The 25,953-nt window shown below is 42.5% G+C and overlaps 1 protein-coding gene across 3 annotated transcripts in view; it reads right to left on the reverse strand.

Annotated features, from left to right (window-relative positions):
• The window catches only part of SMAD1 (SMAD family member 1), a 43,643-nt gene extending 39,316 nt beyond the window's left edge, over positions 1 to 4,327 (reverse strand). For 2 of the 3 annotated variants that reach the window (XM_036382868.2, XM_054514745.1), the window contains exon 1: positions 4,169 to 4,327. The gene's annotated coding sequence lies outside the window, so the exon portion shown is untranslated. Of the gene's footprint in view, positions 1 to 3,936; positions 3,957 to 4,168 lie in introns of those variants that run through there. The other variant, XM_036382869.2, reaches the window with a different exon arrangement.
• Between the last annotated feature and the right edge of the window lie 21,626 nt (positions 4,328 to 25,953).

The raw sequence follows: 25,953 nt of genomic DNA on the forward strand, positions 1-25,953 counted from the left end.
AATTTCTCTGTGCTGTTCTACAGCTTGAAAATTGCAAGATGCCTGTGTAGATGAGCCTGTAAGTCACCAGCATTTCAAACCTCGCTTGCCAAGCTGGGGTTTGTATTTTAAACTCGAATTTTCCACTCAGTACATTTCAAAGGAAAACTTCTAGGAACTGCGTATCATCTTTTAATTATTAGGACTGGTATGCATTCAGTTTTTTACTATGCACAGAAGAAAGGCCTGTGGAAGAACATTAGTCTGCTCTTACTACAAGGAAAAACAGTGAGTTTTTATGGACAGAACAGATCTTTCCCCACTCTGAAAGTAAAACTGAGTGAGTTTGTCATGAAAACCTAAACCAGAAATTAAAAAAATAACCAGAAACAAAACCAAAAGCCACACACACCGGTAAGCTCACTTCATCAAGCATAAAGCAATTTGTGCAATCTGACTTTCATTTTCACAGATTTTATGGCTCACTCTCCAATATTATAGTTTCTTCATCTGCACTGACACAGCAGAAGACAGCTCCACATCCACGTTTTAAAAGCCACTGCACTCCAAAGTGAGCTTTAATTCTTTTATCTGCCACTTGAAATGCACCTTAGCAAAAGCACATACTCTTGAGGTGCAGCTGAACCTGGAGACTAATAAATCTCTTACCACTTATTTTGACCATTTATTTTGTTTGCTCCACTTGCATGCCTCAAAATTATTTTTTTACTTATATTTATGACTAAAAATAAGGTATGTTTCTTTCTGGGCTGGGAGAACCTCAGGAGATTAAAAACTCACACCGCTTAAGGTATGAGGAGCTGGTTTAAACACTAACAAATGCAAAACTCTCAAATCCCCAAGCAGCACAGACTAGCAGAAAGAAGAAAAAAAACGTTGTTTTTGCAGGACTTTTCCCCAAACACATCAGAGTGATTTTAGCAGCAGAAACAGCAAGACCTAAGGTACTGAGTACTTAGCAAACATTTTACTACCTGTGGCATGCTGTTTTCTAGGGCTGTTAGAGGAAAACACGAATCTGAAGCCTCAGTTGTCTTCACTAAGAAAAGTGACCTATGCCAACTCATATTCAAAATTATAGTCTCTGCTCTAGAAGTTTGGCCATATAGTTCAAGAAATGACTAAAATGCTCTGTCTTATACAAGAACTCAGATCTTCAGGAATGTTTCAACAGGCAAGTAGAAACTTCAGTAGGACAGAAATACTAGGGGGCAAAAATCCAAACAATTAGCTTGTTTGCCAGTTGTTCCTTTGCTATCTGATAGCACAGTCTGCAGGTAAAGTCTAGCTGATCCTTTAAAAAAAGGATGTATAAATTTCAGAGATTCACTCACAACCACTTCCCCACTCATCCATCCCATAGCTGCACGTGCCTTCATCTATTTCAGCTTCTAAAGACTGTAAGGAAGAGGTTGAGAGTCAACCTAAACTGGTTCAGCTTTTACTCTTCACAGGGCCACCAACTTTAATTCCAACTACTCTTTGCATAACTTAAATAATACACACGGTGCTCTCTTTATCTGATTCTTCAAGCAGCTGTATCTGAAGCACAATGGGACATGTCACAGACACTTGCTTCGCTGCCCTCATAATATGCTTTAATTATGATGACTGAACTAACAGGCTCACATCATAGACTTTTACAGGTTGACCCTGTGTCATCCTGATGTATCATTTTGCACCAGTTCAGTGCTGTAAATCAATTTAAGATCTCCAGCAGGTTGAAAAGGCTGGTAATGATGCTTTCTCTGCAGTCTCTGGGGACTCCACATTATACACAACTTACATTATTTATAAAGCTGAGATGATGCCTCCATTAGGCCTGTAAGACTACTCAAATGATATTTTACGCACACAGCTTGGGCTGCACAGAGCAGAATACTGGCAATATATAATAACCAGTGCATTCATGCTTTAATATAAAAAAAAAACCAAACCAAAACAGTCTTAACCCCTTCATTTTTAAAATTTAAATCTTTATAGCAAGCAAACAAAATCATGGTTTCATCTGAATAATTTCCCAGTACTCAGAAACACATGTAGCACTTTTATTAACCTTTGTATTGTTTTTCTTCATGTTCAACTCTTTACTTCTGTTTTCAAACTACAGAGGAAAAGCAAACACCAAACTCATCAGTTTTCAAATATTTGATTTGATAGTTACTATTTATATGAAAACAGAAAGATCTCAATCTGTTTACTCAGTCACTTCTCTTAAATGTATCAGATTGTCACATCTTCAAGGGTACACAAAAAAGCAAGTTGAACAGAACAGAGTAGGAAAAAAATGTATTTGATTACATACCCAATGGTAATGGGGTCAAAACAGATGCAAGGACAAATCCCTACCCTTAGGGTAACCTGATCATGCCTTGAACTGATCATTTCTCATAGCTGTGGAAGCCTTCTGGATCACCCAAATCAAGTGAAATTTCTCTCAAGTGCCTACTTACAGTCTGAAGTAAATTGCAAGACTTCAGCCCTAAGACCACAGCAAGGACTCCAAAAAGGGCCAGATTGCTCTCATTTTCATACTGATGTTCTTCCAGTCACAACAGAGAAGTGAGCACTCAAAACCTGCACTACGATCCAATGAGAACCTTGAAAAAGCTTCACAGCACTGCTCTCTGGTTTAAGGGGGAAATTAAGTATTAATCAGCTGCAACTAAAAAACTCAGATCCCATAATTCAGCCAAGTCATTACTCACAAGTAAAAGAAAAAAATAAGCCAAACTTAGGTTCCCTCACATGATTTGTTCCTATTGTTTAACATGACAAGCTGCATGCAGTCAGCCACATGAAGAATTACAGACACACACCTGCAAAGAAAAGTGTTCTCCATGGGCTGGGTAAGCTACAGTTTTAATTCTTACTCCTCAATGCTGCTTAGAAATACATATAACTATCGGAAGAAAAAATTTTAAACAAGTTTTCTTTTTCTGACTTCCCCTCTGTGTGCAAAACAGATTCAAACTATCAGCTATGACAGCTCTTTCCTAAGAAGCATGTTAGTTTTAAGGTGCAGTATCTTTGAACACTGACATCCATTAAACACTGACATGTTTCAGGCAATGAGCTTTTCCATTTGCCTAGATCTGAAATACACATCTACTTTTACTCCTCCCCATCTGGCTCTAACAATACTGTTTTTATTAACCTCTGTTGAAAACATTTCCCTAAATAAAACTGTAGACATGCAGTGAGCATCATGTTATCCTAAAATACATCAAAATAACGATTAATTTTCAGAATAAGCTGTTGTTAACCAGATACTGTAAAAGCAAACTGTAAGGTCGGACCACGTACCTTTTTCAGATTGATCTACTAACAAAAGAGCAATCACAGCAACCCTGCTCGGTCAGAACTCGCTCTGACTTCAGTTTATATTAAAAAAAAAAAAAAAAAAAGTCAGCATTTGGCCCAGATCGTTTCGAACGCATGACTGAATATTTCCACGCCAGTAAATTTTAATAAGCTTTAAAGATCTATATTCAGGATAAGATTATTTGACTGTACGAGTATATGAAGCAACTATACCGAAGAGGGGGAAAATCTCAAGTATCCAAACCCTCTAACAGGGAAGAGGAAAAAAAAAAAAGTGAACTTTCCTTGACCTCTAAGCACAGATTTGTCATTAAAGAAGAAAGAAGGGGAGGGGAGGGAAAAAAAAAAAACCAGGAGGGTAAGGGGCTGCGGAAAGAAAGGAAGGGGGAAAAAAGAAGAAAGCAGATAAATTAGAGGGAGAGGGACGCGGCCGGGCCGAGGCGGGAGGCGAAGGGCTGTTCCCGCACACACAAAGGCGGCCCCTGCCCGGCCCGCGGGGCTCCGCCGCGTCCCCGCGGGCCACGCTGGGGCCGGGGCCGGGGAGGAGCCGCAGGACGGCGGCTTCCCGGCAGGGAAGGGCTCTCCGCCCGCCGGGCCCGGCGCAGCACCTACCCACCAAGTTGGAGCCGGGAGCGGTGCCCGCCGGGCCGCCGCAGGGACGCCATCATGCCGGGAGGAGAGCGGGAGCGCAGCGCTGCCCGGAGCCGCTCCCGCCGCCGGGGACCGCCGGGCAGCGCGGGCAAGGAGCGGGGAGGAGGAGGAGGAGGAGGAGGATGCGCGGGCACAGCCGCCCGGCGCCGGGGGCAGTGAGCGGGGAGAGGCGCGGGGGACGCGAAGTTGTTACCGGCTGGCGGGCGGTGACGGGCGGCCAGCAGGCAGCTCCTCCACGTCGGGATCGGAATTGGGATCGGGATGGATGTGGCCTGGCTGGCGTCAGGCGGCCGGAGCCGCCCCGCGCCGCTCACCGGCACACTCACTCACTCACACACTCACACGCTCACACACACACGCACCGGCCCGGCCAGGGATCCTCCCCAAATTCCCGCCCCCGCCGCCGCGCCGCCGGATCCCGCTGGGAGCGCTGCGCCCGCCGCCGGAGAGCGGCCCCGGCACGGCACAGCCCAGCCCGGCACGGCGCGGCCGCTGTGTGCCCTAAGCCGCAGCCCGACCCCCGCCCCGGGTGTGAGCCCCCTCCGACACCCTCACTGCGGCTCAAAAGGCGTTCCTGCCCCGCCGGGGAGGCTGGGGAGCTCCGGCAGCGGAGCTGCGGGGACAGCGGCAGATGCTGTCCGACTTGTTAAAGTCTATTCCTGATAGAATAGGAGTATGTCCTGCCGCTTGCCACAGGTGACTCAGCCTTGACTTGGTCTAGTCTTAATACTGAAGTAATTGCTGTAATACCTGCCAATGACAGAGCACTCTCTAGCCCCAGGTGTTTTACACGTGGACATCCTCCTGCCCATAGGTGTTGCTGCACTTAGTCCTCGCTCATGCGAGTAAAGCCATTCCAGTGCGTGAGGCTTCTTGTGCAGCCCGAGCCACAGTAATGAAGCCTCACGCCGCTGTCCCTCTGACCTGAGCTCCATTTGGACCTGCAAGTGTCAGCTCCAGAGTGGAACTGGCTGAAAGTTTGGAGCCCGCATGTGGAACGGAGAGCCTGTCCTGCCTGCTCGCAGGATCTTTGCAGTAGGCAGGTAAGTGTTGCGCAAGCAAGATTGAACTGAAACTGATTCTTTAACAAACACTTTGGCTTTTACCCAGTCATCGTTCCTGGAAGGAGATTTGAAGCAACAAGTGCAAGATGTTTGCAAAACATTCTGATACACCTATATGCATAATTATATCCCTATACTTAGGCCAATAAATTTTCACATGTATAGGCAGTTCTGGTGTGACTTTAAACTAATTTTAAAATCCAGCAACACTGAGGCCTGGAGGACTTAAGGCTCTGAGAGATGAACAGTTGTCCTGCCCACCCAAGTGCATTATGAGTCTGAAGACACAGAACTGGAATGGCTTGACCAATGTCACAGAAGGAGCAGCAGTAAAAAATACCCAGGTCTATGCCTGTGAGGGTATCAGCACTTCTTTCTAACTTCATAATCTAAAATTCATCCATTTCTTTGCCACATAAATACCACATAAGTTGCAAACAGGTGAATTTTACCATATTGTTAGGTAGAATGCTACAATAATAGTACAGGAACTCCCAGACAGGATGATGCCATAATATTGATGGGGAAAGCCTGGAATTAAATTACTCTTTTACTGCTTAAATTTTGAACCTTGAATGATTCAAGTAATCAGCTTTAATGTGTATTTTGTGCTTGCACTCTACACGACTACACTTAACAAGTAAACTTTTCTTTTTATGTGCAATCACAGATACAGTGCAGCACTGGACTGCAGATACAACTGGTAAAGTTTATCTCAAGACAAACTGAAAGGTCTTTAAATTTTGGCAGTGTAATGAAGACATTTGCAAGCAAGGTACAGAAGAAACATGAAACCGATACTGGCTTTTGTACTGTGGTAGTGCTTAATCTGAATCCAGGTGTCTGGATCAAGAGTAGTGGATGCAGCAGTAGTATCTTCCCCAAGAGCTTGGCAGTCTAGGTTTCACACAGAGAAATAGATGGAAAAGGCCTTATGTGTGCTTGAGCTCTGCTCTGCACCCTGACTTGGCAGGCACAAGCTCCATCCACTGGATCCTGATTGCTGAAGTATCAATTCATGATTCACAGTAAACAGATATGACAAGGAGATAATTAGGGAAGCACTGCAGTTTGTCAGGTGTCTTGTTAGAACCATGTTTTTACTGCTTTTGTTGTTGTTGTTAGGGTTGACCAGTGGGTTGGCTTTGGCATGAGAGAATTAAATTATTTTCTACTAACGTTGAGGCTTGGGATGGACCACATTAATATGCTGCTTTCCCTAAAAAAGGCTATAAAACAGCCTAAGAGAATCTTTCTCTGATGTTTAATAACCAGAGTGGTTGTCCTGGAGAGGGCTGGGTAGCCTGGCTTCAGACAGAGCAGTGGTGTGAGAAGGCCAGGGGACAAGGCAGAACAGTGTTCCCTGCCCAGATCTGCCTCAAGGCTTCCCTGGCTGGGCTGTTCTGGCACACACTGGCCAGAACAAAACTTCAAGTCTGCCCCCTGCTTTAGGATGTACAGGCAGAGCTGACTGCCCAAACCCATTGCTCTGTGGGTGAGCAGTATCAGCAGTGTCCTACTGCACACTCACCACTTCCAACTCCATTGGCTACTTAAATACCCTGAATCATTAACTTCTTCCTGCCCTTTCTGAATAACATAAGAAAACTGAAAAAGAAGATCAGGGAGGTGTGTACACCTGGGTATCAACCTTGATGCTCCTCTGCACTGGGCTGTTCTATCTCAAGAGACAACAGAGAATGGGTTTTTCTCTTTTGCTCTGCAACTATGTGATCATTCAGACTAGTGCAAGGAAAACAGGCTGTGAGGCTGGGGCAATGAAGAAAGAGAAGAACCATTCCTTCTGTAAACTACCTGGCTTTTCATTGGATTAGGTGCACAATCTGATGGCACCATCAGTCATAAGGCCTGTGAACCTGAATTTTAAAGGAGTTGGGGCACTTAGGCAGATAAATGTCTATTATGATTCTCAAAGGAAACTTTAATCTCACAGACACTTTCTAACACCTCACCAAGCACCTGCCCAATCACCTTTAAAATCTGTGTTTGGAAACCGATTATCAGAAGGCTGAGTGCTAAAAGACATTCATTATGCTGCATATTTTATACTCTTCTGTTATGTAACAAGTATTTAAGAAATACTACTACTACTAATGCTGTGGCTACAACCACTACTGGCTTTCAATCTTCCTCCAAAATCCAAGTTTGTATGTAGGTTATGATTTGGTATTTCTTGTTAACTTCAGCCAGGCTTCATCAGGCTTACTCAAGAGATTCCAGGGATGGAGAGTGTCTTCTGGAGATAGTTTAGCTCCAAGGTCAGTAACTTTGCTTTACCTTCATGTACACCTTGTTTCTGCCAGAAATTAAGAGTTTCATGGATAATTAAATAATTAATTATATCAAACAGACGACTTATTATTTACATTAAAATCACTGGAGTAATTTTCTTTTCAGCCATGTATGTTGCCCTAGCGTGGGAAAATACCAACAATATCTTCAGAGAGAAGAGGCAATTCTCCCAAGAAGAATAATAGCTTCCTAAGGATACTGGACTTCATTATTTCCTTCTTTCTTGGGCTGGCTGCTAAAATTTATCACCCTATATCATCCATGGCTTGTCTGCTTCGTCTTTGAGTAGGTGAGGTATTAAACAAGCCTCCCACCTCAGCATTATTAACATAGGATATGCAGACTGCTTAGCAACTACATAGATCTGTTTGGGAAAGGTGCCTCAGGCAGAAGACAGCATGTGGGAGAAGGTAAGGCGCATTTTAAGGAGGTCATCATAACTGTGAAGCACTGCATATGGGTTTTCCAAGCCCATCTGGATACAAGCTCCTCTATAGGCACAGTACAAGCCCAGGAAAAAAGGAACTAAGTTGTGAAAGGCCTTGAAGGCAGCACTTGTGACACGAGGGCTCTCTGTAGTCCTGCTTTGGGGAGTCTGGCCATTATCTAGAATGGGACCTGTGTGAGTTTGACTCTATATAGAGTCAAATATGTGCTTGGGACCTGCCTTAGTGCTCTGACTCACTGTCATAGGCAAAAGAACAGAGAATCCATTTCACTCTCAGAAGTTCTTCCTAAACTGGCCTACCATGATTAAGTGGGATTCCTATAGAATAAATGTAGAACTTGATAATTTTACAAGGTTATTACGTGTATAATACCTCTGTTATATTAAATAAGGCTTCTGCCATAAATCTATCTGCAGATACCAGAAAGGTCTTTGATCAGATTGAGTAGTCATTCATCTTTTCCACCATTGGGATGATGGGAATCAGACCTAAATTCATTACTTTCTTAAGATTAATGTGCCCAGCTAAAGCTGCCAAGATCCTTATTAAAAGTTACAATTCCAAAAGGTTTGGGCTGAAATAAAGTATTAAGCAGGGCTCTCCCCTATCTCCTTTATTGGTTGTTTTCTCATCAGACTCGGATGCAAGGACTTTGCTCCAGGAATGTTACATTTCTGGTAAAGAAGGGAGGTTGCCCTCTGTTCTGACAGCTCATCACGTGCTTCCACAAAGCACAGTATTCCTGCTCACTGCACTGCACCAGTATTGTACTTTATAGAGAATGGAATTCTGCCCTTGGATCTTGCCTGAATGCACGTAGAAGCTTTTGAAGGTAGTTTCACTTTCTCCTGGCTATCACCTCAGCAAGGGATAATGGACTCAGTGCAATCAAACATTATTGGTTCTTTGAAAATTAAATTTCTCTTCAGTCATTCAGCTTAAAAAGATTTACATAACTGGAATAACCTATCTCTGTTGCTGGTTTCTTGGAAGACACCGCTAAGATTAATCTTATCTCCCACTTTAATTACCGTTTTCAAGTTCTTACAGTCCTTGTCCCAGTTACATCTTGTTGTGAAAACCACCAGAGAATGATATATTAAAATTTATTCAGACAGGTGGCAGAGACAAAATTAAAGCTAATAACTCTATGAGAAAAGAAATCAAAGGTGGTTTGGCAATCCTGAGGTGTTATTTCTTGGTCCCTTGGTTGCTGTGGCTGCTCAAGCAGGGTCCAAATGCCTGGGCTGAGTGGCTGTGTGCCACAGCTTGCTGTGCAGGACTCAGGACTGCCACGGTCACCCAGCTGCACTCGCATCCATGGGATAAGGAGCCTTGGAGCAGGACTGCTTGTGGCAATGTGTGAAGGCTGGAAAAACCATGGTAATTGTCTCAACAGAGGGTTCTGTCTCATTTATACCCAAAGAGGAGACCACTATATCACACCACTGGAGACTGAAGAAATTGCACATACTGCATCTGAACGCATCCCTTCACTTCCATGTTTTTGTTGATGTTTTGTGACAAAATACTCAGCCCATTTTATACAATGATTAAAAACATAAAAGGAAAAGGCTCTGGATTCTAAGTCAGGTTGCCTGAGCTCAGTGTCACTCTTGGCTGAGTAAGTCAGTAGTGAAGCAGTCCCACCCTCCCTCCTCCACGAAGGCTGCTGAGCCCTAACCCTGTGTCACCCACCCGCGCCGTGCTGGCACAGTTGTTGTGCAGCTGTGAGCTGAGCAGGCCTAGGGAACTCAGATGGCTGGGGAGAGCAAATGTTTCAGGGGCCAAGCTCATTTTTAATTTGGATCAGTTTCCTGACCTGGCTCGTTGTGTGGTTGTCCAAATCCTTGTGCTGATCTTGTGCAGAGGCAGGACTGAGGTAGGAGGAAGGGTGAAACTTATCTTTTTGATTGTGCTGTTGACTTCAGCCAGTTTAAGGTGGTTATGAAACTTAGTGATAGACTAAGCAAACTTTTTATTTTTTTTAAACCGAGGAAAAATACTTTAATTTTGAGCATAACTGCAAAGATGTTTTTAGAACTGCACTAACCACATGCACAGGGCTCACTGGTGAATAACAAACGACAAGAAGAATGTGTGACTGGACTGAGAAATTCAGTGAGCTGATGTGATCACTGCATATTAGAAAAGGCAGCTGTTGGACATTGCACTACATGGTAAAAAGAAAAAAACCTGCTGCTCTTCTGCCATTTATGAACCAACCAGAGGCCAAAGAATTGCAAGGATCCCACCAAAAATTATTAATTGACTCTTCAAAAAACAGTTATTCTCAGCTGTCTTAAAAGAAGCCGATAGCTCAGCACTGGGTATGCCTTCATGCCCATGGGTTTTTCCCTTTCCCATGTTCTCCAGAATCTTCCTTTGCTCTTTGCTTAAGGCGTGGAAGAAACTGAACTTTGGAGAGTAAGTAAATCAGATTTAATTAGTCATCACAAGGCAATGGGCTCCTAGTGAGTTCTCAATAGCAGGCAGCCCTGACAATGAATGTACATGTATTACATTAGTTTCCTTTTGCACTTTGAGGAGGAAATTACCTTGCAGGTTTCAGACAACCTGGCAGTCCCACAAAGTGTTGGAAAAGATTGCCCACATGACAAAAGCTTTTAGACCAATTTCAAATGCCACTATTTTCTTGCTTCACCCAAAATTGTCAAATTTTTGACAAACAGGTTTGAGCAGCTTTTAAATAAAAACCCTCCACATTTCATAAAATGTTACACAAATCACGCTGATAAATCCTCTGTATAAGTAATTTAAAAAAAAAATTAAGTTAAACACTTGAAAGTTGCAATAAATACAAATTAGCATTGCTAGTATAATCTTAGTTAAGAACTCAGTTTAAGTGCATCCTGGTACCTGTCTTTAATTGAGTGCTCATTTATGTTCCTTTCTAAAGACTCTGTCTTATTCAGTGAACAGAACAAATAGTGGTCAAATAATGGGAAATTATTTTGTTTTCTCCCAAGGTTCATGCTGGAGCTAGTCATTATGAATGCTGGTTTTGCAATATTTAGTTGCAAAACTAAGACTGCCTTGCAACTCACAGCTTATCCTCAACACAGCTCATCCCTCATCTTCCCTTTCCCTGCCAAATTTAAGCTCTCTTCTTGAGTGAACAGGAGCTTTAGAGCTTCTCAAAAAAAAAATTTCTCTAGTATTTCCAGTCCTGATAAATAAATGCATTATTTTTATCCTCTTTTGAGATACACTTAAGCTGTTTCACTGACTTTCTACATATACTCTGCCCAAAGCACATACCAAGTACAATTAATGTTTGATGATGTTCTAAACACATAAAATCAATATAGTCTCAATGGGCGATGTACTGGGCAACTTGAATTACAAGTGATGATCTCAGTCCACTAATAATACAGTTTAAAGGACCAAAGCATCCAGTCCACATCCAGAGATCCTGCTGTTGTTGGAAGTGTCAGAGAGAAGGGAAAGGTATACATGGCTTTAAATACCACAGTCAGTGGCTCTTTAGAAAGGGGTGGAAATGAAAAAAAAAAAGGCACATTAAAAAAAAAAAATAAGGCCCACTCTTCAGACAAAGAGTAGCTTTCAGTGTGAAGCATTTTATCTGGATGTCTAAAAGTCCCATATATACAGACAAGGATCAAACATTCAGTATGGACATTACCACAGAAGGCCCCAGAAGAAAAGTGCACGTGGCAAGGGATAGCAGTGGTGCCTTATTCTGTCTGAAAACCTGGGGTCAGAGGCCACACAGTCCAGCTGCTACCATGTTCATTTGCACAGAACTTGACAGGATCTTGGGGGACCCTCCAGCTACTCCACCCTGCTTGTGTGCCCAAGGCTGCAGCACCTGGCAGACAGCGCTGATGGACCATGTTCATTTGTCAGAGAGCAACCAGATGGAGGATTGCAATTTATGGCCTGCAGCCTTGCACTGTGATCTAATCAAATCTTGCACAAAATAGGTCAAGGTTGGTCAGTGTTCAGATGAGATATACTCTAGGGAAAATATGGATACTGTAAGAAACAGTTTAGGATTCAGATTTAGGGTTCATCTGACAGAGCTCCCAAGGCACGGTCCCAATTTCAGGCTAGATTCCCAGACGTCTGAGGTACCCAAACAGGTCCCTGGTCTGTTATGCAGAAGGGGCACTGTACTGCTGGAACCACATTTCTCATTTTTCAGACCAGAAATAAAATTACAGTCATGCCTTGTGATTAATTAAATAAATCATGCTTGTCTTTGCTTGTGGACATGACATTTTCAGAGGCAACATAAATGAAGAAAAGGAGCTTGTTTGGTTTCTATGATCCTAGTACAACCTGCTAGCCTTCTCTCTGCAAAATCCCATTTTAAAGCTTTTCAATACTAGGGCACCAGACTCAAGAAATTTAAATTCCTCTAAGACTGCAAACACCATGAGAACTTTTGAGCAAGACACATGCAAAATAAAGCAAATTATATCATCTGTTGCTTTACAGATACATTCCTTTTCCTTTACATTCACATTTCCCATCCATTCACACTCCCACCTAACAGTCTTTGACTCAACTCATTTCCCCAGACACTGGTCTAATATGGTTTCATTTTTAGAATGATTTTCAGCTCCTTGGTTTCAATTTTCTATCTTTTTCTTTGTCTGAAAAATATAGTATCATAGTAGAATTTTATGGATAACTATTATTCTAAAAAAAAAGCAAGTTCTTATCTCCAAATAATCAAAAATGATGACAAGTATGTTACTTGGGACATTAAGTAGTCAGAATGTAACAAATCAAACTGAAATTTAGCCAGGACACTGAAATTACATGATGGGCTACACAGAAATATGATCCTCAAAGATTTAGGTCATTTCAAGTGGTCAGGACTCACTCTGCTCTCCAGCTGCCCTCTCAGCAGAACACCTCCTGCATGCTGTTTGGTGCAGGATGCTGCAGAGTGAATGCTAAGTCCAAAATTAATTTATGAAGCTTGCATTCTCTCTATGATTTTATCAGTGTACAAAAGAATTAATTTCTAGATATTTTTTTTAGTCTGCAAAACATCCTCACGTTATGTGCTTTGTTTTGACTTTTGTTTTTCTTTGTGTTATGGTCATTCATCTTTGCTGAAAGAGAATCAGAGGAGCAATGCCTGCCTTATCGTTGGTTTGTGGTGTATAATCATGTTAAGGACAGATCACTGGTCTCCTCCTTACTCTGGTGCCATTTATAACAGACAATTACCCCTGCATGGTGCAGTTGTCAGGATCTCAGGACTGTAAATGCTCATTGTCAGCACAGAGACAGCTGAATGCAGTGTTTCTCTTTAAAGCTGACTGGATTTTCCAGAGCTGTCTGTCATCCTGGAAGTTTTTCCTAGTGCAGCTCAGTTTCCCATCTACAGCCAAGGTCCTTTTGGTGGTGAAGCATGAGGGGCAGAATCTGGGTATTGCTCCTGCCTATTCCAGGGAATGACTGTGGTCCAGAGGAAAGAACAGCAGTGTGTCTGCACTGGGAGATCTCCAGCCAGTGTGTTGTGTGTTTAAAGTGTGTTTAAAGAACCCTACTAATGGCAGTGACCATGTGCAAATGTCCAAATGCCAAAATAAGGGGGGGGCAGTTTGAATGCAGTGGCATTGCCTACAGAAAGAAAACGTACCAAAGCACTCTAGATGGTTTTAAAATTAGGAGGGGAAGATGCAAGGAGTTCTAAGTCTTAATGACCTCAGTTCTGCAATTTGCCACTAATTAGTTCTACAATGAGTAACTGGGAACAAAACAAGGAGTGACAGACTAGGTCAGCCAGTGGTTTGCCAACCCCTTGTCTTGTGTTTCCTACTGGGGCTTTTATGTGATAATTCTTGATTGTGTATACACTGTCTTTACTAGTAATCAGGAGTGAAATTGCATGTGTTATACCCTGTACAAACACACACTGAAACACTGCACTTGCTCTTTGGTCCTGGAGAGCACAGCTAATACTTGTGCAGCTCTTTCTGGTGGACATGCACATGGCTTGGGTTTTTTCCCTGCCAACCATCTCCCTGACTCCTGTTGTCCTAACCCAGTAAGCCCCACATTTGTTTCTTCTATGTCTCCTTCTGCAGCTTACATTTCCAGAATTATGCTCTGGAACTACTTTTCTATGTGTATTTACCTCCCTGATCTCACCCTTAACATTTTGTTCTTTCTCTTCCTCCTTCCCACACAATGAAGATTTCATTAATTCTGTCAAAAGAGTATTTTATTTACTCCATTTACATTTTTTCTGCAAGTTAGCTATTTCTTCTCAGAGTGATGCACACATATACAGCATGCTGAAGAAAGATTTCTGGAAGCCTCTAATATTCTATCACTCCCAAATGCCTCATTCCTCCTTAAAATCCATCAGGCTTCCTCAGACCACATAGGATCTGTACTTTCAGGATTCCTGGACATGTTATGCATTTCTGTATCCAGAGCAATTGCACATACCCCAGTTCAGCTTAACATATGTCACAAGCAGTCAGTCAGCACTGAGAAACTGGAACACTATTGGTTTGATGAGAAAACTGTGGTGCACAGCTCCCACATCATCTGGAATTGTTTTGTATTCTGCTTGCTAGGATTTGCCATTTGAGTTTATCTTGGAGGGAGGTGCCTTTGTGTGCCTTTTTTTTCCTTTTAAAACTCATCAGCTCAGTGGCTACCAAGAACACAACTGCTGTAAAAAGGATATTAGGAGCACTGTGTGTTATTACATCACCAGGGATCTGGCAGATGCTCCCTCAGCGTCCTCACATTAATAGGCTGGATAGAGAAACATCCCAAGCCCAGACCACTCCACCACCAGGTATTATTAAGGTGTACAAGCTATCAGACAGTACCCTGCAGGTATGCAGGTGTTGCTTATGCAGGCGTGGGGCACAGCTCAGCAACAACGTTTGGAAAAGGAGGCCAAGGCTCTTAAAGGGACCATGCTCCTCTCACCAGTGAAACAGTAAAACCCATTAGTCAGCCAGCCTTTTTTTTTTTTTGTCCATTAAAGGGATTTCCATAGGTAGGAATGCTGTAGTTCTCTTCACACCATTAGTCTTTATTTCGTTTTTGATAAGTGCTTTAATCAGCAGGTACCTGTTTACCAAGCTGTGGGGAGCTAGGAGGACTTCAGCCCTTTCATCTGGCTGGGCATTCCATAGCTCTCCTTCCATCCCTGTGGGGATTAGTCCCGTGTTCCTCCCCACCACACACACTCATTTTAGCAAGGTTAGAAAAATGCCAGCTTCATTCTCACCTCCTGGCCGTGCCTACAGAGGCACACATGCAGCACACACCCTGCTGACAGAACTTTTTCTCCCTTTTTGTGAGGAAAGCAGTGGTAACCTTCGAGCATCAACCTGTAGGAAAGTAGACTTGGTTACAAACTCTAGCCAGCAATCTTGTGAACCCAGAGCCTTGCTTTCAGCAAGACAGGCATGATAAAATCTTCCCTCTTTCTTCAATAACATGACTAATAAGTGTAGAAATTCCTTTCTCCTCTCTCCCTTTGCCAATATCTGTCTTATCTCCGGTTCTTCCTTAGACATAATTTCAAACATGAAAGACATGTCTATGCTATGAGCAGGCAGCCTTGATTCTGGCATGAGATCCGTGGCACGCTGCAGCTCAGTGCTGGAGAGCTGAAGCTTAGGATCTGGCATCTGCAAAACCTGGTGAGTGGAATTTCTGCTGCCGGGTGTGATCCTGCGCCTGGGGTCAGCCTGCTCTGTCTTGTGAGGGCAGCACCAGGCTCCACTGCAAATTTCTTTCCAAAGCAGGTGCACAGCTGAACAAACATGGCAAGCATTTATGAAATGAGCTCGCCATTAAACACTCTATCCAGCAAGTAAAGGGAGCCATCGTGAAGCCTTCCTGGAATTTTGGCAGCATTTCCAAGAGATCATCTGCAAATTGCTCGAGATGGGTATTACATGTGTGCTGTAGGCAATAAATAAGAGTGATTTTAAGGGGCAGTGTATATTGACAAAGTAACACCTCTCAGAATAGATCACAACCACTGGCATAAGCAGTAGAGACACACTAACAAAACCAGGATCTAGGAAGTGTCTTAAATGTGTGTCTGATAGCACAAATACCAGATAAACACCAAAGTCCAAAGAATGCAAAAGGTTACAACCACACTAAACCCACCCAGTTAACATGCTGGATTATTGTTACTAAAGATCACAGTAACTATACCTTAACTTAAGCACCCAGAATGCTCCCAAACTCCTGGGTGTGCAAGCCAGCCACATTACAGCCTTATCTGAGTGAGACAGATGCATTCATTCATCAGGCTCCCACTTCGCCTTCCACCACAGGGGGAGAAACACAGGCACACTAGCTGAGGGCATGCTTTGGCCAGACCCCTGGTCACTGAATTACAAACAATAATAGTCTACTCATATTTTTTCCCCAGATATGAATTTTGCAAAAACAATTTTTTATTTTTGTTGTTGTAGCTGTTGCTGTTGTTTTCCCTTGAGACCATTTTCCTCTGACTTTGTCTCTTTGTTTCCAGTGCAAGTGGCTACAAGGAAGAAAAAAAATCCTCTGGCACTGCCTTAAATGCAAACACTGAACCTTTGTTGCACGTGGAGGAAAACCTGCAGGCAAAATTGGTAAGGAGCAGAAACAAAATAGCTGTTTCCATCACCAGGCATGAACACCACAATACTGTGTGTTGTGACACAAGTCATAGAATCACAGAATGGACTGGGTTGGAAGGAGCCTTTAAAGATCATCTACTTCCACCCCCAGCAATGACATCTTCAACCAGATCAGATTGTACAGAGCCCCATCCAGCCTGTCCTTGGATGTTTCCAGGGATGGGGCATCCACCACCTCTTTGAGCAACCCTGTCCTACTGCCTTCATATATCTGGTCTGAACCTACCCTCTTTTAGTTTAAGACCTTTGTCCCTTGTCCTGCTGCTTCAGGTCCAATTAAAAGTCTGTTCCCAGTTGTGATCATGAACCAAGACTGAGATTCTCCTGTGAGGAGCCTAGTGTTTATGTGCCAGGTGAGGAAAGTTTTAGGACATATATTTCGGAGACAGGTATTCATCTCAAAGCACAATTAATTTCTGTGTAATAGTACCAAGGAAACTATAGCACTGGTACCATTCTTAGCCTGACCCAGTAGGTTATGACATTTCTTTTGGTACTCTTTTCCAAACCTGAATCAATTCCTTCCCAAATGAATTCCTCTTGCTCTGCTCCCAGAGGCAGTAGATTATTTGTTGGGACACTGACCTAATCCCCTGGGAGTAGATTATTTGTTGGGACACTGATAGATCCCCTCAACACTGGACAATGTGTGTGGGGTGATCTTTTGTAGGTGCATCTACACAACCTGTTATGTGCAGATGAAAATTGCTCCTGATCCATGCTCCAAGCTGAGCTGAAGTGCTTCAGCTTCATGACCATGGTACTGAGCTGGAACTAGTAAGAACTGCTAAAAGGGCCAGGTTAGGGCAGCTCTGTAACTTTGCTGGCTGGTGGACAGCAAAAAGGCAGATGCCTGCAACATTCCATGTAGTGTTTCAAGCCTTCTCACTGAAGGTGGGATGCTTGTGCTTTTTGAACACCCAGTGATGTTTGACAAAGGTGGAAGGCTCCTACTAAACTCAGAAGGATGCCAGAAGGGATTCTCAGACTTTTGAATTACCTTCACTAACATAGAATCTTTTAAAATATGCTTTAAAATTTTAAAACTAACTTTTTCTTTTATGGGAAAGGCAGTTGTCCAAGCTAAACAAGATAAGTTTATGGTTTAAAAATAGCTTTTAAAACTGCATCATTACCCAGCCCACCCCAAATTTTAAAGTACTATGCAACCACATTACCCTACTGTGAATGACCACTAGCTAATGCCAATGACTGCAAAGCAGCTCTTTTATTTTGTATCTATCTGTTTACATTAAACAGAGTTCAACATGTGGTTCTGCCAAACCTGGGGTCATAGCAGAATGGCAATTTGGTAGGAATTTTAGATGGATCAAAGGGAAGAGAAAAAGAGACATGAGTGTTCAGAATTTGGCAATTAGAAAGAGAAAAAAAAGCCCTAGAATTTATTTTCTGATTATTGTTTTGCCCTTCTGAGCAGAAATAACAAGATGAAGGGAGAGAGGAAATGGGTTTTGCAAACTCTCATAGATATAAAAGATCATAAAGCCTTGAAATTCTGCTGTCTCAATTTTTTAACCCAGTCTTGCTTTTGACTGTGAATTAAGACTACTCTCCTTGCTTGGGAAAAGCAACTTCATGCTAGAAGAGGCCACAGATGGGGAAACAGTTTGATCAATGTGGGAGGGATCAGCCCAAAATACCAGTTAGATATATTATACCATCAAAAATGGCATGTCTGGAAGGAAAGTCTTGAGCACAAATTAATATTGACCTTAGCCAGAACAACTTGCTCTCTTCAACATCTGCAGCTGTGTGGTTACTAGGGAGTTATCTGGCATCATATGCTTTTTCACATCTGTCTACTAAATCAGAGATAGAAACACAAAAATCTAGCACTGAGGGACATTATATGGATTTGTGACACTCCCAGAGGGACTTAGAGTCTTTAAACTAACAAAGATATTACAATGGGACACAGGTACAATATTGGACTAACGTTGTGTCTGCCCCACTGTGCAATGGAAAAACTACGTCTATTTTCCTCTGATGAGCTCTCTGAAACTTCCAAACATGGATAAACATGAACTACAGTATATATGAGACAATAAGTTTGGCATACATACATGAAACTTCATACTTCTGGGATGAGCAAAATGAATAATCTCAATTTATATTAATTGCCTTACAACACCATGTGTGAGGGAAAGCAACAGCGGGAACAGAATGAGAGAGGACAGAGAGATTCACAGCTTAGTTCATATGGTATTTTCATCATTCTTCATCATTTTCAAGCTCTCTAGCAACTTCCAAGGACTGAGCTGTGAAGCCTCAGTAGAAATGGGTATGACAAGGTTATTCACAAGGAGAAACAACATTTTTCAGCATGTTGCATGTGAGTTAGTGAAATGAGTGGTATGTTGTATTTTCCCTGCCTGCATCTTCTCAGGTTCTGTTATGGTCCAGTCTAAATGACAAGGTGGTGAAATTGCATAGGTGTAATGTGCCTTTATTTCAGCAGCAGGCATGACACAAAGTACTAAAATCCCAGGCTTGAATAATATGAATCTAAACTTTCAGGTGTCAGTGGGGTATTTGTATGTTATTGCCCCATGCTTGTAAAATATGGGAGTTGTTCTTAAATATGTTCTGAGTGTATATAAAAAAGGTCAACCAAATAAAAATGCAATTACACTTGCCCTCATTTTGAATAGTGGAACTTTTAATTAATAAAATATTTGTATTCCTTTTTATCTTTATTGTAGTATAAAACTACATTTAGGTTAAAAAATAAGTGAGATTTCAAATGGGCAGTGCAAATTGATGCAATTAGAATGTACTAAGAGATTGGAGAGCACAAAGCCATAAATAGGTAACCAATATCAAAAAAATATATGCATGAACAAACATAAATTAAAAAAAAAGTAAATTTTCATTTATAGTCATTGGGCAAGATGAAGAAATGCCATGTGATTTCCTCTGGAGAGCTACAACTTGAACATTACAGAAATGGAATCATAGAATCATAGCAATCACAGAATCATAGAAAGGCTTGGGCTGGAAGGGACCTTAAAGATCATCTCATTCCAGCCCCTCAGCCCTGGGCAGGGACACCTCCCACTGGATCAGGCTGCTCAGAGCCCCATCCAACCTGGCCTTGAACACTCCAGGGATGGGGCATCCACAGCTTCTCTGGGCAACCTGTGCCAGGGCCTCACCACCCTCACAGTAAAGAACCTCTTCCAAACATCTAATCCAAATCTCTCTCCTTTTAGTTTAAAACCATTTTCCCTTGTCCAAATAACGTTTTCATATAGCAAGAAGAATTGAGAAGGGGATTATAGACACAAGGTAAGCAAATGTAGTGGTGACATGTTAGGAGTAGTAGAGATACTCCTTATGTGGCAGAAAACTATTGAATTTACTTTCTGCTGGATGAGCATAATGGGGCAGCTCAGACAGATGTCAGCACTAGTGCAAAGGAAGGGCTGCAGCAGCAAGATTGGTTTAGATGACTGAAAAAAGAGCTGCTGCTTTGAAGGAGGTGCTTTTTAAATACCTCTAATACCATGAAATATGATGTTATCATGAGTGATGTGATAATATGGGCCTGTCTCTTGATATTTCTTTCTGGAGTGAAAAAGTTCTTCTCTTCTTGCTTCTTACCAGATAGTGGACTTTGCCCAAAGATGGCCTGTTCCTAAAAGCATTTTATAGAATGCTAAAAATCTGTGTACATGGCCAACCTGGCTCAAGCTGATATTAAATGGAATGCTCATGGAGTGAGTATTTTGGATTTGTATTTACTCACCCCAAGTTTTGACTGACTTACAATAATTTCTTGCATTTGGTGGTAACTATGGCTCTGACTCTCATGAAATACTTTTTAAAATACTCTGACCTCATCTAGCCTGTCATTCCAAGGGTTAATTTGAAAACACACACATTCAATTAATGGAGCAGATTACTTAGAGCAAGGGAACTCAGAATCTTAATTGCAGCACAAAAAAAATTATAAATCTAAAGTGAATTCAGATTTTAAAATTAGTTTTATTCATCTTTTGCTTGACCTTTCTTTTTTCCCCATGAACACTGAAGTTGCTTGTGTATGCATGTATACAGAAAGCAAATTTCAGTTGCAGAAGAAGCTCAATTTATTTTCACAGGTAGAAAGAGAATAGATAAAAGAAAATTCCTGCACATTAAAATAGCATACCTAGCTAATAACAGCCAGCAAACACTGGCATAAAGCAAATAATAAAGAGCTTTTTAAATGCGCAAGCAATGCAGTAAAGATGCTGTAATGTGGAAAAGTGAGGGTTTTTTTCCCCAATCATAAATAAACACGTAAACAAGGCCACAGCTGGGGGTGAGGTTTCCCTGAAGGTGTTTGGTGGCAGCCTCAGCGTAGTCTCACACCCTCCACATCACCATTACTCCCTCTCCCTGCAGCCCACCTACACATCCCTGCAGGTTACAGCCATACAGATGTTCCTTTCAGGGGCCCAGCTGTTGCACCATTCCTCCTCCAAGCCACATCATGAGCATTCTGTGGGGCAGCTTATCAGGGCTCTTCTTGGGGAAAAGTGTGATTGCGCATTCAGCCCTGCAGCCAATGTGTGAGCTACACTCCCATCGCCACTCCAGCTTTTCCATTTTTGGCTCTAGCCTCCTTAGACTTGTGTAATCTAAAATTCAAGCTTTTAAGCTTCAGCCATTACAGCCAACACTAAAACACATCCAACAACCTCTTAATATCTATGAAGTTCTTTCAAGTAAATCCAACATTTCTTGAGAAGATAAAACTGGATTGTTTTGTGATGATTTGGAACTGAAAACAGACAGCCTGGGTAACTGGAGCTTAAAAATGCAAAGTCGACAGTGAATCCAGTTTAGCTTTTGGCATTGCATTGTGTTTGTCTCAGCAGTAATAACAGTTATTATGTTTTAAAGCAAATATCTAGCAAACAAACAGTTAAGGTGTTGTTCAAAAAGTGAAAGGCAGTGTATTTTTTTCCACTTGTTTGACAAGGTGATTAATTTCCACACTCCTTACTAAATCACGGGGTGATTTTAACAGGAGGAGAAATTTGGGGTTGCCTGACATGGATAACTGGGTCAAGTTACCCTCTGGAAGAAGTCAGGGAACAAAATGTGAAACAGAGGAATCCACTGCCTTTACCCTCTGAGCTTCATGCAAATCTGCTCTGGAAACTCAGTTATGTCTCATTTTCTAGGGCTTAACCACAGTAGCAGGCCTGCAGGGATGTGCTTTCACCAACACCTTAAGCAGCCTCTGCTGCTGAAATAAAACCCCAGAGTCTTTTCCTTGCACTCCCATGCCCCACTCTTCATGCCTCCTTGCCATTCATCTGTGAAGCTGATCTTGGTTAGAGCTGAGCAATTGTTTGTCTGGTTTGGCTTTGGAGCCTGGCACAGCTCATCAGCTGGCTGTGCAAATGCTGGTGCTGGCACAAGGAGGGAGGTGGGGGGGGGGGGAGAAAAAACCAAGAGCTGTGTGGGACTGCAGCAGGGTTAGCTCTGCTTCCAGCTAGAAGAGGCAGCCAAGCTGATTTACTGGCTTGCTGCTGCCAAAAACATCAGTCCCACACCCTCCTTCCCCCTCTCCTCTGCACCTGTCTGCAGCTGTGGAGCCAGGTCCTTCTTGCTTGTGCATCCCTGAAGTCCAAGTGACCTTGCAGTGAGCCAGCTCAGCTCATTAAGCCATGGGACACTGCTGATGTGTTTTAACTGCAGTGGAGCTGGAACAGCTCACCGAAGGAGCAGAGGAATACAGAGCCAGGGCAAGAGGAGTGGAAGGAGTGCATGGCCAGCAGGCAGGGAGACAGGCTGAGGAGAAGGACAGAGGAATCTCCCCCTTTCTGCAGCAATGACCTGTTAGTTTGGCTCAACTGGACCTTCTAATTCCACTCTTGCACTATTTTGGGCAGCAGTGCTGGCTTTTGTCAGCTAAAAGCATTGTGAAACAACATCCTCTGTCTCATTTCAGCCATGCAGGTAAACAAGACTTCACATAACTACAGTTAAGAATATGCTGATACACATTCTGCATTAAAGCCCTATCTTAGGAACCACATATACTTTCACAGGAAGCCCAACAAATGGCCTTCAGAGAGGTTTGCTGATCTGCATTTCAAAACTGTGGACCATTATGCCAGTAGTAGTTCTCTCCTGAATGATAGCTTTAAGCAGTTGTTATTGATTTAAATTTTGAACAAGTTTGTTTTGATTCAAAACATCATTACACCTACAACTTCATTTGTGCTGAGTTACTGTCCAAGCCTTCACATAAATTACTCCATCAGCTTGCCAGAAGTCCCAAGGCTGTGGTTCCCTGTGCAGACACTGAGGCTGCAGGAACTCCCAGCATCCCCCTTCTGTTTGTCCCGACCTGAAGCTGCTGCATCCTGTTCCTTCAGCTTTGCCACTTTGTGGGACTATGCTGCAAAGTGGATATCTAAACTCAGGCAAAATAAAAATATTCCAGCTGCCCCCTTTTATTTTTGAGGGGAGGTAGTGCCCCAGGCTGTAGCTTCAGCAGTAGTACTGGTTTGTTGTGTAGCTGAGCACTACAATTTCCCCCTGCACACATACACAGAGTTTATACCTGTCCAAATTTCACTTACAGCATCCGTCCCCTTGTGCCAGTGTGCACAGCTGTGCCTGGGAATGGGAATAAGGGACCTAATCAAGCTGTAAGAAAGGAAAAGAAACAAAGGCACTTAATTCCCTTCTCTGGTTCACAGCAAAGCTACACAGATAGTGTGATATGCTCATCTGACTGAGGCCATACTTAAACAGATATTTGAAGATATTTTCCCTACAGAAATCCCCACTGTTCTTTTTGCTTCCCCCCAGCATATTCCCATCCTTAAGCATCTTCCTACATTGTGCCAGAACACAAGCAATTTGATTTCTGTGTTAAAGTCTATAATAGCAGATAACTTTTAGAAACAGAAATTCTCCGTCCACTTCACTATTTATGCAAGCATTTTGTATCTTAACCAAGCCAAGGTTTAAAACAGTTCCAAAACTCACCCAAACAGTCACAAAACAATCAATGTCATCCAAATCTGTAGCAGCATTCTTAAGAAGTTTGTCCAGCATGGAATAGAGAAGCTACTGAGCAAGAGCAAAGCACCTTCTGCACTACCAACAGGCACAACAAGCTGTCCTGGGTGCCCCAGGCACTATTGGCTTTGGCAGAGCAGACCATGCCAGATCCAAACCAGTTAAACTGGCTCCAGAAGCAGCAAAGGAGCCCAAAGGCAGGTAGTTGTTCACCTGACTGGGACGGATACAGAAGTAAAACAGTGTCAGAGGTTCTTTCCCATTGCTGTTGTCAGTTTTGATTACTGGGGTTGCTGGGCTGACAAATAAGACTGGAAAGTGTGTGAGCCTCGGAGATGGCAATTCTGCCATGTCCAAATATCCCAGGCCAGTGAAATGTGCACTGTGGTAGGCAGGTTGTGCCTAGCACTGGTGAGAGCCGTGTCCCTGAGGATGAGCTGGCCAGCAGTGTCTTGGCAGTGCGTGTGAGGAGAAGGGATTGCAGTTATCCCAGGAGCGCTGCTGGCTATGTTGTGTCTGTGATAGTTTTGCTGCTGATGAAATAGGGTTCCTGGTCTGATAAGGAAGAGGTGGGGTATGTAATTAAGCAACCAAGTAGCTGGGAGCAAGTCTTGGGGTATTTGTGTAATGGTTCATTGGGTGGACTGTACCTGTTTGGAAGAAACAATTTCTGCTCTTTATTAAACAAACAGTAAAGATAATTTACATGTCAACACCGTTAACTATTTCAGCAGTAGGCAGGAGATAAAGTCACAGACCTGCCCAATTAACTGTGAGCAATGTCTCATTTTGGTGCCACAGTTCAATAATATTTGGAGTTACCTTGATTTCTGTCCCTCTGAAGAAAAAAAGTTCAATGGAACTCAAAACATATTCAAGACAAATCAAGATGCCCAGGCAAGCAAAGTAGCAATTCAACCTGCTGTCTTTCCATGACCCATGTGAATAGGGCTCAGTTTAGGAGAGGGCCTTAGAGGGCTCAAGTCATCTGTGGATTCCACTGCTATCGGAAGTCTTTGCTTTGTTAAACCCTCCAAAATTGCTCAGTTGGTGGAAATGAAGTTCACAGCTCACCGCTGCTGCTCTCCTGGCCTCCCCAGTCTTCTCACAGCAGCATGAGCACTCTGCTTTCCAGCTGCACTCCTCAGAGCTTGTCAGACCCATCTCCTAGGCCATTCAAATCACCAATCGAGCAGAAAAAGGATCCAAGTACAGAAAGGAGGTGTCTATAGACTTTTGCTGGGCAAATACTCTGGACAAAGAGCGTAACAGCATACAATATAGATCAGAAGTGATTCAAAAGTGAGGGCACAACACATTTGAGAGCCATGGAAGTGGGGAGTTAGTTTCCAACAATTATCTTTCTACTGTCCAGAGCCTGTTAAGATGTAGGACTCCCCCTTTTCTTTTTATCACATGCCCCAAACTAGTCAAGTTTTGCCTTCAGTGCAATAATAGAGTGGTTATTTTGTTGCTTGTTGATGAGTGAACTCTAAAATGGTCTAAATTTCTGATACTGACTGGGCAATTTCATTAGCATGATCATGGGATTTAGATGATTAGCTAATATGTTCTCAAAAATTAAGACTTTATCCAAGTCTAGACAAGCACATTTGAAGAGTGAGTGATTCTAGTGGCTCATATGCTGACTTTACCAATAAACAGGTGATAATCCATTGAGTCATGCTTTTGCATCCTCAGGCAAGTATTAGAAAGTGATCAGTGAAGGTGAGAAAAGCAATTTGCAAATTCAAACTGATGTCAGTAAGAGGCAAGAATTTTAAGGAACTTGCAAATATTCTAAAAAAGCCACTGTAGAATAGGATCCTAAGTGATACAGATTGAAAGAACAATGTGGATTTTACAGAAACACAGGCATTAAGTTTTCCTCTGCTCCTGCCACTGACTGTTCCTCCCACACCACAGTAGCCCACTGAGGCAGTGGGATGTTTGATCTTTTTTAAGTAACACAAATGCAGATCTTGTCAGGTATTCCAAAAAGCTGCGTTTGTTTACTGAACTGCCTCACAAGAAGGAGGGTGTCTTTCCTAACCACTTCATATCACTGAAAGACAAACTTGCAATCAAGACAAAGCCATTGCTAATACTGGACAATAGGACACATTGCTTACATGAAAGGTTTTATGTTTAAGTACTTAAAATGACCAGACATAATTTCTGGAGAAACAAAGACACAGGAAATTCTTCCATCCCTAGCTAGCCAGAGAGATGTTCCACTTTTCATTCACGGTGGTATCTTTATCTCCAGCCGTGCTTCCCAGAAAAGTCTGCACCAGCTGCTAAAGCAAGAGAAAGTTCAAGGCTGATACAATGTTTAAGTAACAACCAGTTTAAGTAACTTCCCAGCTTTGGGAAATTTTCCAACTCCTATTTGTTTTTTTTTTTTAAAGTATTGTTGCCATTTTCAGT

This window comes from Molothrus ater, chromosome 4, assembly GCF_012460135.2.
Source record: "Molothrus ater isolate BHLD 08-10-18 breed brown headed cowbird chromosome 4, BPBGC_Mater_1.1, whole genome shotgun sequence".
NCBI classification, from domain to species: Eukaryota; Metazoa; Chordata; class Aves; order Passeriformes; family Icteridae; genus Molothrus; species Molothrus ater.